Raw genomic sequence first — 12,908 nt, forward strand, 5'->3', positions numbered from 1 at the left:
GGGCACTTTAAAAGCGATAAGGGGCACACCCGTGTGACGGCGGCTCAACGCCAGAGCCCATGCACGTGGCCGGCCACCCGCGACCGCTACACAGAGAGCCAGAACGGGGATCTGTCAATGTAAACAGACAGATCCCTATTCTGACAGGGGAGTAATGAGAGATCTGCTGTTCCTAGTGATTATGAACCGTGATCTCTCTCCTCCTCCAGTCAGTCCCCTTCCCCCACAGTTAGAAACACCTTCCAGGCAACACATTCAACCTCTGGATCACCCCCTAGTGTTAACCCCTTCCCTGCCAGTGACATTTACACAGTAATCAGTGCATTTTCATAGTCGCTGTATAAATGTCAATGGTCCCAAAAAAGTGTCAAAAGTGTCCAGTCTGCCGTAATGTTGCAGTCCCGCTATGTTTATAGCACAAAAAATAAAAACCGCCCATCAAATGCAGCCCCACCAGCGCCCATCAATGAATGTTTTCTTCATTCATTCACAGACACAGTCCTCCACCACTGCGCCTCTGACACTATGTGTGAACAGAGCGGCAGCTGCTTGCAGATGCTAAGACTTAGTTGCTTGCTACAGAGAGAAGAGAGTATGAACACCAGTGGCCGGCACCCTAGGCAGCAGTGCACCCTAGGTGGCTGTCTAGTTTGCCTAATGGTAAGACCGGCCCTGGGTGAGTTCTGAGCTACGCTGGGCATTTTGTACAGGGTCCCTGCCATACACATGGGGTACCTTTTACTTGAGCCATCAGTGTGCAGGCTTTAATGTGTGCAGGCAGTTAGTGCACAGTGTGTTGAGCACACATTGAGGGTATGCCACTGTGGTGGGCATAAAGGCAGGAGGTGGCAGTACAGAGTAACTCTGCATTGCAGCCAAAGAAAAAAAAAAAAAAAAGCTCTGCTGGTGGGACTGCAAGTCAGGGAAAATCTAGAAAAGGTAATCTGTCACGGGAACAGAGGGGAAATCTTTCAGTGGGGACCAGTGCGGCCCATCCAATAGGGGTGCTGGGGCTAATCCTTATCCCCCCCTAATCCATGTGTCCGGCCCCTAATCTACATGACGGGCACCGAACGCATGGATTTCAAGGGTTTTCATTTATTTTTTTTAAGCACATGATTAGAGCCTGAGGCTCCAATTGGCTTCAAAAAAAGGGTGGGCTTTGGACGCAGACGGGTGTCTTGTTTGCCGCCCCCCATCAAAATATACAGCACCACCTGCCACTGGTGGGGACACTTGTTCTGGTGACAATTGTCTTCTCCTACTATGGAGAGATCTTTTCTGACTTCATGTTGTCTTACTGGATGGGAGAGCTAGCCCTTTAATAATCTATCAAAAAGGATAAAAATAAATAAATTGTTTTTGCTTAAGTTGTTCTTTGAAGCTGAATTCCAGGCAAACTATGTATAAAATACCCAAACTAGTGCAGCTCTGCATCATTAAAAGCATTTTCGATAAGCACCTAAATTTCACCTTGTATCTGCACTTTAAGTCCCTCCACAGCAGAACTGGAGATTGAGAGGAAGAAGCAGCACAGGGTGCCAATGGGGAGAGATGAGCTTATCATTGTGCTGCTACTCCTTTCACTGTCCAGTCACAGATGGGGGCCAGGTTCAGGATCACCTGGGCTTGGAGGAAGTGAGTTGAATGATGCTGTCCACCAGACTTGGGACATCCAGTGGCAGAAAAATAGTACTGCTGGGGGAAAAAAAAAAATCACTGGATTGAAGGTAAATATTTCTGTAAAAGCTGGTTTTGTTTAATTTTTAATGGGCTATTCATTTTTTATATTGCTATTTTTGTCTGGAGTTTTAAACATGTATGGGCACGTGGAAGGAGGATAACCTATTCATCCAATGGGCAGAAATCTTTTTCGAACCCTGCATCTTCAAAGATTAGAACTGCAAAAGAAGATGCAAAGCAAACAGTTTTATAATCATCTGGATCACAATCACGACGGTTAAGTATTAACCGATGCTTAGTTTAGCCATTCACGTTATATATCTATATTTATAGCTTTTTCATACTGTTTAGTGAGCAGTTGGAAAGAATTTAGTCAGATAGGTGACCAAATACTTTCACAATACAGGCAAACATTTACACGGCCTTGTGACATTACACTACTCGCTGTCTTGTTGTGAAAGCTTGTGGGAAGAAGGAATTGGCACAGCAATCATGGAGTTGTACAGCTGATTCAGCCTTATGCCGTCTATGGTCACCTTCAAGGCATTTCTGGACGGAATTAGAGGTTTGAGGTGAAGGAGACTCCAGCAACATAAGTTGTAGCTGCACCCAACTGAAGGGGTCCTTGCTTCAGCCAAGGTCTGGGTTTTGGATTGTTCCTGGCATGATGTCAATACCCAAAAATGTTCTGTAATTACACCCACATGTCTCTTTTGAGTTTTAATTAGCTGCTACGTATTGAGCATGCTGCCATGTCTCCCCCATCATCTGCTCTCCTTAAACTCACATAGACCTACTAATGGCTAAAACCAATGGACTCCATTCTGTACTCCTACTCCTGGACCTCTCTGCTGCCTTTGATACAGTGGACTACTCCCTCCTCAAAAAACAAAACAAAAAAAAAAAAACTTTACTCTGTTGGTCTTTGCGATGGTATTCTTCACTGGTTTTCATCCTACCTATTCTACCACACCTTCAGTGTCCACTACTTGCTACTCTCCTCTTCCTTTCTATGTCAGGATCCCCCAAGGTTCTGGTTTTGGTCCTCTCCTATTCTCCATCTACACCTCCTCCCTGGGTCAGTCGATTGCCTCAGGGCCGTCTTTAATATTGATTGGACCCTGGGCAAAAATGTTCTTAGGGCCCCCCTCCCCCCATGCAATTTCACTCTCCACCTTCTCTGAGACATACAATAAATAGCAGCTAGACTTAAAATCAGTTTACTGTACCAGATCAGGCAGCGATTGCGATTGGTTGCCAGAGGTTACAGCATATCATTACTGCTTACTGACTGGTTGCTAGAGGTTACAACACTCCTTAAGGCTCACTGATTAGTTGCTAGAGGTTACAGCACATTTCTGTTTGTTGATTGGCTGCTATAGATTGCTGTACAGTAATACTGCTCACTGGTTGCTATAGGTTACAGCACATCTTCTCCTCACTGCAGGGGGGCATGATATACCTATGAATGCTGCCTTTATTTACATATTAATGCCAGTATTTACATGTAAACACAGGGTCTGCAGGTGAGTCATCTGTACACAACAATAGGGCAGAGCTGGGCAGCATTAGTAGCAGCACAGGACAAAAACTTCAAGGGACAAGGGAATGTAAACTGGGATAGTTGGCAAGTATGAGGCAGCTGCTTTGGGCCCCACAACGACAGGGCCCAGGGCAGCTGCCCCTTTTGCCCTGCCTTAAAGACGGCCCTGGATTGCCTCCTATGGCTTTCAATACCATTTCTACGCTGATGACACCCAGATCTATCTCTCCGCACACTCCATTAGTCTCCTTACGTATAATTAATTTACTAACAGACATATCACCTCTTCCTCAAACTCAATCTATCCAAAACCAAGCTCATAATATTTCCTCCCACACATGCCCTTTCCTAGGACTTCTCCATCGAAATCAATGGCTTAACCATCAACCCATCCCCACATGCCAAGGTTCTAGGTGTAATCCTGGACTTTGAACTCTCCTTTCGGCCACATAACCAATCATTGTCCAAAGCTGGCCTCCTCAACCTCCGTAAGATCTCCAAGATACACCCCTTCCTAACCAATGACACAGCAAAGCTCCTAATTCACTCCCTGGTTATCTCTCGCCCTTGACTGCTGCAACTCCCTTCTCAGTGGATTATCTTTACATAGACTATCCCCCCCTTCAGTCCATAATGAATGCTGTTGCCAGGCTCATCCACCTTACCGACCATTCAGCGTCTGCTACTCCTCTTTGCCAATCCCACCATTGACTTCCCCTCACCCAACGAATAAAATATTAACAACTTAGAAAGCCATCCAACTCTTACCCCAGCTACATCACTAACCTAGTCTCAAAATACCAACCAAATCGTTCTCTTCGTTCCTCCCAAGACCTTCTGTTCTCTAACTCCCTTGTCACCTCCTCCCATGCTCGCCTCCAGGATGTTCTCCCGAGCCTCTCCCATCCTATGGAACTCCCTACCCCCAATCTGTCCGACTATCTCCTACACATTTAGACGATCCCTGAAAACTGATCTCTTCAGAGAGAGGCCTATCTGCCCCCCACATAACAACTGTATATTTATTTTTCCCATCAGCTCACCCCCCACAGTTATTACCTTCTGTATCTCTTGACCCTCCCTCTTAGATTGTAAGCTCTAATGAGCAGGGCCCTCCGATTCCTCCTGTATTGTAATTGCACTGTCTTCCCTCATGTTGTAATTGCTGCGTAAACTGTTGGTGCAATATAAATCCTGTATAATAATAATAATAATAATAATAATAATCTCTTCACACTGCAGGAAGTAGGATGAAGTTCCTCATGGCAACTACTGCTAGGAACATCATGGAGCTCTTTACCTTCTTAATATACTGTTCCCTCACCCAAGGTGCCCCTCTCCTAAAAAGTATTTGAAGTCAGGACACAGAACATATGCTTGCTGCACCAAACTGTATACTCAACAGCAATCGGGAACAAATATGGCTCCAGGCACACCCCTAACAAACAAGCGCCTCTTACATCAGGGTTCCCATCAGAACCCTCCTTACATCAGGGTTCCCCTTACATCAAAGTCTGCCTTGGGAGTCCCCCTTTACCCCAGGGTCCCCATCAGAGCTTCTCTTACATCAGTGTCCCTATCAGAGTCCCCCCCATTAGAGAGAGGCGGAGCAGGTCTGGACAGACGAAGTTCCATCCTCCAGTGAATCATGGGGCAAGCACGACATTGACTGCTGGGACACCAGTGGTCCTGCAAACCAATTACAAAGTGCAGCAGGGGAATTTGCACTGGAGACTCCAAGGGGTTAAGGGGGGGGGGGTTGAAGTGGAAACCATGTGAACTGAACCCTCAAACTGTACCCATCAGCTGCAGGCCGGATGAGATCTTTTGGTGGGCTGAATATGCCCACAGGCTGTGGTTTGAAGACCCCTGGTCTGCCAGATAAAAAGTGCAGGCACCAAACCGCTACGAATATACCAATTTGGTGAGAACTTGAACTCTTCTGCAAGTTACGTTCACTGCAGTCAGCAGACATCTAGATAGTTGTTTTTGTTTGTTTGCTCGGCACGACCAAGCATAATGGATAGAGCAGCTTCATTTCCTTCTCTAAAATTCCCTGGGTTTTCCTTTATCTCTGTATTTCACAACTTTATACAGCCCTACAGCAAACAAAGTCGGTCCGGTCTCTGTTTATCAGCCAACAGAGCACTTGGCACTTGGCCATGAGAGTTATTGACTTCATTGAAGGAACATTCGATATATAGAAATCCAATTCATGTATGATAAAACGCGTAGTAAAATAAAATTCAGGTCCTTCTGCCCAAGCTGCTGTTGTTATTTAGGGTTAAAGCACACGGGGATTTTACAGCCATTTTATACGCCTAGTGTAATTTTCCTACACCCGAGGAGGAGCACTTGGAAGCCATTCACTTGTATAGCAGGCTGTATGCGGCTGCATTGTTGTAAATGCTGATGCCCCTTTGCATCGATATTTACCCGAAAAGCACATGCACGCTCCTCGAGCACTGGAAACTGCCAGGAAATTCCACTAAACAAATAAAATGCCTGTAAAATCCCTGGGGGTAAGTTGTGTAGTTACTTTTGGCCTCATAAGGGCTTTGCAGAGACCTACACTTTCCTTCACCAGAAAAAGAACTGCACTCATACTTGTGTAGTAGCACCCTTGTGTTAGGCTGGGTTACTAACAAATTTAGTTTGCTTGGCGTTAATTGGCTTGGCTGATTGTTAGGGAGATCCATTGACCTTTTCCGAAATCTGGGTTTGATGCATCCAGGGCCGTCTTTAATATTGATTGGACCCTGGGCAAAATTTTTCTTGCACCCCCCCCCCCCCATGCAATTTCAATCCCCAGACATACATTAAACTGATTTTAAGTCTAACTGCTAATTATTGTATCAGATCAAGCAGTAATTGTGATTGGTTGCCAGCGGTTACAGCATATCATTACTGTTTACTGACTGGTTGCTAGAGGCTACAGCACACATTCCGGCTCACTGATTAGTTGCTAGAGGTTACAGCAAATGATTTCTGCTTGTTAATTGGTTGCTAGAGATTACTATACAGTAATACTGCTCATTGGTTGGTTGCTAGAGGTTACAGCACATCATCTCCTCACTGCAGGGGGTCATGATATACATATGCATGCCGCCTTTATTTACATATCAATGCTGCTGGTCTCAGCTGTTTACTTATGAATGACGGTTATTTACATGTAAACACAGGGTCTGCAGGTAAGTCATCTGTACACAACAATAGGGCAGAGCTGGGCAGCATTAGTACCAGCACTTCACACTGAGATATCGGGGCACAGCACGAGACAAACTTCAAGGGACAAGGGAATTTAAACTGGGGTAGTTGGCAAGTATGAGGCAGCTGCTTTGGGCCCCACAACAATGACAGGGCCCAGGGCAGCTGGCCCTTTTGCCTTGCCTTAAAGACGGCCCTGGATGCATCCCTCTCTTCTGTTACTAGGTGGCATCGTTACCTGTGGCATTAGATTGACAAGGGCTTAGTAAACCTGTAATAGGAATGGATGGGTTGTCTCTGGCAGGGGTTTCTTTGCCCTTGGCCTGCTGGGAGAGCCTATTTATTCGAGATTGGTCAGGTGATCTGTGTTCTGTGCCACCTGGATGGCTGTCTGGGTGGACGTGTGTTGAAAAGCTCCCGGGTATTAGGCCAGAAGCCTGAGGCCTATCCGGGAGTACCTGGCTGCCAGGCGATCTGAGACCTATCCAGGTTGGAAGCAAGCAGCGCTGGGTTAGGGACTTCCCCAAGTTGTAAAGGGTTCTGCCGGCTGGAGAACCAAGTAGTTGCCACAGGGGAAGGAAAGCAGTTGCCGTCAGAGACGACCACTCCTGTCGGCAGGGGCAAGCGAGAACCAGAGCCAGAGCTAAAGGGGACACAGTGGCCAGCAAGGTACATTCTCTCCTGTTATCAGAGGCCAGGTTCTGTGGAGACTGAAGTACCAGAGCACCCTTTTTCACTAGACGGGGACGGTGAAGAAGTTGGGAAAGCTTCAGCAGAGTCAAGCTTGGGACCCAGAGGAACAGCGTGGGTGACGCTTGCAGAGGATTCAACAGCTTATCTGAAGAGCCAAGTCAGGGACCCAGCGGGACAGTGTGGGTGACACTCGGAAGCCACAGTGGCATAGTTGTGAAGGAGCTCAAGGGATCCAGTGGTGGCTGGGATCTGAAGAGTCTAGTCTAGTGAGAGACTGGGAGCTCAGTGAGAATCTACATCGAGATTCAGTGAGTTGTGATCTGTATTGAAGTTACCAGAGGGACAGCGGTCTACAGATACAGTTTGCTACAAATCAGTTTAAAGGCCCTTGAACTGTATAGCTGTCCTTCTATTCCTATTTTTGTTTCAGAGTCTGCCAAGTATTTTGCATCTGCCTAAAGCCTCGTACACCCAATACGATTGTTGGCAGGGGATTGTCTGTTGACAGACTGTTGTCTTAAAATCTTACCGTTAGTACGTTCCTTTTGACAATTGTTGTCCAACTTTCGGCCAACAAATGTTGGATGGCAGGCTATTAAATTTGACGGTTTGACGTCAGATCGTATGGTCAGTACACAAAAAAGTTGAAAGTACAAACCCGCATGCTCGGAATCAATGCTCGCCAAACACGAAATTAGCAGAAGGGGCCCAAAGGGTGGGGCTCAAGAGCTGAAATTCCTTGTAGTACGTCACTACGTTCGTATTTGTGGCACGACAATTGTGTACCATTAGTATGCAAGACAAGTACCTGGCACACACCCTTTTGACAAAAATCAGAAGCTCGGTGGGCCAACAATCGTACCGTGCGTACGAGGCATTATGGTGTTCAGGCCCTGACCCTCTCTCCCCAGGGTGGTTAAGAGACAATAAATCTCTTTTTTCATTCTCAAAGTGTCTGGGGCCCAACTTACTCTATCTACACCACACACACACTATGCCTAGGGTAACCTACACTGTAAAGATGACTTAGCTCTCCCTAACGCGGAGGGTCACCATTTGTCCTCTAGTGGTCAGGGCCATGGCTAAACTTGTCATTTCTCTGGCTGCATAAACCATTGCCCTGACGTTTGAATGCAAACAAAGAGGCGTCTCAATGACGTTCGCTATTATAGGCGGCTAATGACATCAGCCGCCCCTTTGTCTACATTTGGATGGCACCGGGCAATGTTTTCCACTTGACCTCCGGAAGATTTACCCCCCTTCATGACCAGGCAATTTTTTGTGATAGGGCACTGTGTTACTTTAATTGATAAAATGTGCGGTCATGCAACCTTGTACCCAACAGCATTGCATGAAAGAAATTGCAGGAAAGAAATTCGCACTGCGCATGGAAAACCAAACTCCAGTTAATATTTTATATGCAGTTATAGTAACTTTTTTCCCTTTTACAATAACATTTTTAAAGAAATTAACAAAAGCTGACCATTGTCAGTAGTAAATGGTTTGTCCCAACCCTCTAACTGCCACTTTTGCTGGATAGCTTAGTCTGTTAAGAGGAAGTAAAGGCTAAAAAACAAGGTAAAGGCAAGGTAAAGACAAAATGAGCTAGTATGCATAGCATACTAGCTCATTATGAATAAGTTACCTGAGAACGAAGCCCCCAAAGCAGTCCTCCGTCTTCATGTCTGCCGCTGCCATGGATCCCGGAGTGACTTCCGGGTCTCGCTACTCCGGTGCGGTGATTCGCCGGAGCAGCGATGACGTCACTCCCACGCATGCGCACGGGAGCCGACACTCGCGGCATATCGCCGCGATCTGCGGCCTGCCCAGTGCACCTGCGCGCCGCTCTCTACGGCGCATGCGCCATAGACAGCGGTGGCTGCCTTCGGGTAAATATCTCCTAAACCGTATAGGTCTAATGATTGGTAAGCCGTAATATTTAAAATTTTTGGTTTCAGATTTAACCGCGTACCGCCAATCACCGTCATTGTACGTCGGTACTTTGACATAGAATACAATAGCTGCCATAACCCCCGGTATTTTCTTAAACGGTGGGTGGTCCTCTTTAGAGTAAACGTGGTTTCCGTGGCGGATTCACCGCAAGATCACTTAACGGCATTGGGATATGATCCGATCCTTTCCACGGAGAGGCTGCGAGTCGAGTGAGGGAATGATGGCCTCCACTCGACTCAATGATGGAAGTGACGTCAAACGTCACTTCTGCCCAACGGCCTTAAAGGGGGAAAAAAAAAAAATATAAACCCTGATGGGTTTACTTCCTCTTTGATTCCCTGCAAAGGTAAAGCATAATGGACTAATATGCATCACATAGTAGCCCATTATGTGTCACTTACCTGACACAGGAGCCAGCGAAGTCACAGCTGTCCCCTGTAGTTCCTGAGCTGTGATTCGCCGGAGCCGCGATGACATCACTCCCGCGCATGCGCACGGGAGCCGACACTAGCAGCATATTGCCGCGATCTGTGGCCTGCCCAGTGCGCCTGCGCGCCGCTGTCTACGGCGCATGCGCCATAGTCAGCGGTGGCTGTCTTCGGGTAAATATCTCCTAAACCGTACAGGTTTAGGAGATATTTCTTGGACCTACAGGTAAGCCTTAATCTAGGCTTACCTGTAGGTCAAAGTGGTTTGTAAGGGTTTACAACCACTTTAAGTGTAAATGTGAGATCTGATGTCTTTTTGACCCCAGATCTCACATGAAAGAGGTCCTGTTATGCTTTTTATCTATTACAAGGGATGTTTACATTCCTTGTAACAGGAATAAAAGTGATCCGAAAAAGGGAAAGTGTAAAAAAAATAAAATAAAAGGTAAAGGATTTGGAAACCTTTCAAAAACTGATCTCTTCAGAGAGGCCTTATCTGCCCCCCACATAACAATATTTCAATATATTTCAAAAAGATCTGAACAAATTAATGGGGCGGGCAACTACATGGCAAGTGAGGTTTAATGTAGAAAAATTTTGGTGGCAAAAATCTGAATGCAATCTATGCACTGGGGGGGGGGAGAACCTCTGGGGGAATCTAGGATGGAAAAGGACCTGGGGGTCCTAGTAGATGATGGGCTCAGCAACATTGGATAAAAACCAAACTTCCATCAGCATCGACTGTCATATTGAGGTATATATTTTTGCCTTTAAATTCATCGTAAAGAACGCTCGTACAAGTTAACGAACCTAACGACAATTCGTATTTCGTACGAATTGAAATTGAATTTCGGACACGAAATACGAAGTACGAATTAATTCTAATATGAACCGAAACGAAACTAATTTATTGACGGCGCCCATGTCTACTGGTAATTAGGCGGACAGTCCCTTACTGGTGACAGCTTCCCCTCTACCTCCGACCACAACAGGTTCTCTGGCCAGCAGAACCGTCACTTCTGGTTGGACTGCAAGCCACAATCCCAACCCTGCACTGCTCTCCTGCTTCTGGATAGGCCCTCAGACAGCCTAGCAGCCAGATGTGCTCGGGATGGGCCCCATCTCCGGCCTAGCAGCCCGGGCAGTACAGCAAACTTCCAGCCATCCAGGTGGCACACAACAGACTTCACCTGACTCCACCTAAATATATAGGTCCTCCCAGCAGGCCAATGGATTCAAGAAATCCCCTACCCATTTGCTGAGATACCCCATATACCCATAACCCGACCTTGCGCTGCCCTTCTCGTATCTAGTACCACCAAGCACCCGGCCATCTAGTGGTAGAAGAGAAAAGTGCAACAAGGCCAAACTTGGGGAGAAATCAATAGATCTCTAACAATCAACTAGGATAATTATTCCTGGAAAGTCAAATTGTGAGGAGCATCCCTGCCTAAACTCCAGGGTGCCACATAAGTAATTTTCTAGCAAAAAAACCTGATAATTTTAACTTGTAAACAACACGTTTGAAATATAGGCCCTAAAGTAAAACTAAAGGTTCTTCTTCTTTGTTATTTAAAAAGAACAAAAAAACATGTCATACTTCCCTCCACTGTGCAGCTCAATTTGCACAGAGTGGCCCTGCTCTTATTTCTCTGTTTTGGCTTTCACACTGGAGCGGTGCACTGTCAAGGCGTCAGAAAAAGTCCTGCCAGCAGCTTCTTTGGAGCCGTGAACTCTCTGCTCCTCCACCGCTCCTTCCCATTGAAATCAATGGGGCAGCGCTGTTATAACGCTGTGGTGGCCTTTTGTGGGCGGATTTAACCCCTTTTCGCCGCTTTACCATTGACGCCGTCTGTGTGAAAGGGGTCTTACAATCCCTTTAAGCGGTGAATACCTCTTTAAAGGCAAAAACCTCCCGCTAATTGTTTCATTTTTCAGTTATACCAAACGGAGAATAAACATTACACAACAACATGAAATCGAAACGTGGCATAATCATAGACTATTGCCATATTTAAATGTAATCCCATGTGTTATAAAAGGAGAAGGGTGAAAGAAGTTAGGAAATTGTAAGAGGATACTGGGTGGTGGGTGTGTGTGTGTGTGTGTGTGTGGGGGGGGTTGCAATTTAGGGGGACAATAAGCGCAATCATATGGTCTTAAGAAGATGAAATAATAAAAATATAGATTTTATGATTAGTGGGGGGGTACCTCTGAAGTTTGATTGTCCTCGTTTTCGGATGCGTTGGTAAATGTAGGCTCATAGAGTCTCAGTGTGACTTATTTTACAATCCACAGGTGGGTAAAACTCAGATGTGCACCGTGGTCAAAGTTCAAGTTAAAATGTAGGTTAGCAAACTGTGGCCATGGCAGCTGAGCCAGCAATGTGGGATTGTGTAATCCATTCAGCCAGCGCGGGCCGAGGCAGAGTGGGTTGCGATAGAAACCCTTCACATACAATATGAGATTTATTCCACCACATTCAGCAGGAGAAGCGGTGCCAGGACTAGGAGCGCATTTCTGTGCCTACATGCCAGGATCTGCAGAAGTGCAGCGGCAGAGGGAGCGCTCCTTAAAGTAGTATTACTCTTAAAAAAAAAAAAAAAGACAAAAATGTATTATAATCCAGTTTACTGATGCTTAACCACTCGCTTACTGGGCACTTATACCCCCCCCCCCTTCCTGCCCAGGCCAATTTTAGGCTTTCAGCACGGTAACTCTTTGAATGAGAATTGCGCGGTCATGCAACACTGTACCCAAATGAAATTTTTATCATTTTCTTTACACAAATTGAGCTCTGTTTTGGTGGTATTTAACCTTTTCGGGCCCGGAAGGATTTTACCCCCTTCCTGACCAGAGAGCTTTTTGCGATTCGGCACTACGTTGCTTTAACTGAAGAATGCGCGGTCGTGCAATGTTGTACACAAACAAAATCTACATCCTTTTTTTTTTCCACAAATAGAGCTTTCTTTTGGTGTTATTTGATCATCTCTGCGGTTTATATTTTTTGTGCTATAAACAAAAAAAGAGCGACAGTTTAAAAAAAAAACAAACAAAAAAAAACAATATTTTTTTGTTTTTGCTATAATAAATATCCCCATTTTTTTTTAAAAAAAGCAAATTTTTTTCCTCAGTTTAGGCTGATATGTATTCTTCTACGTATATTGATTGGTTTGCGCAAAACTTATAGCATCTACAAAATAGGACATTTTTATAGCATGTTTATTATTATTTTTTTTTTTTACTATTAATGGCGGCGATCTGCGATTTTTATCATAACTGCGACATTATGGCGGACACATCGGACAATTTTGACAAATTTTTGGGACTATTGGCATTAAAGAGGAAGTAAACCCTGATGGGTTTTACTTCCTCCTTGTCTCCCTGCAAAGGTAAAGCAT

The 12,908-nt window shown here is 45.5% G+C and overlaps 1 protein-coding gene across 1 annotated transcript in view; it reads right to left on the reverse strand.

The window, feature by feature from the left end:
• The window catches only part of LOC143959298 (ceramide synthase 2-like), a gene marked incomplete in the record, with an annotated part of 213,869 nt that overhangs the window by 161,522 nt on the left and 39,439 nt on the right, over positions 1-12,908 (reverse strand).

This window comes from Lithobates pipiens, unplaced genomic scaffold, assembly GCF_037356315.1.
Source record: "Lithobates pipiens isolate NorthernLeopardFrog02 unplaced genomic scaffold, aLitPip1_a1.2 Scaffold_7, whole genome shotgun sequence".
NCBI classification, from domain to species: Eukaryota; Metazoa; Chordata; class Amphibia; order Anura; family Ranidae; genus Lithobates; species Lithobates pipiens.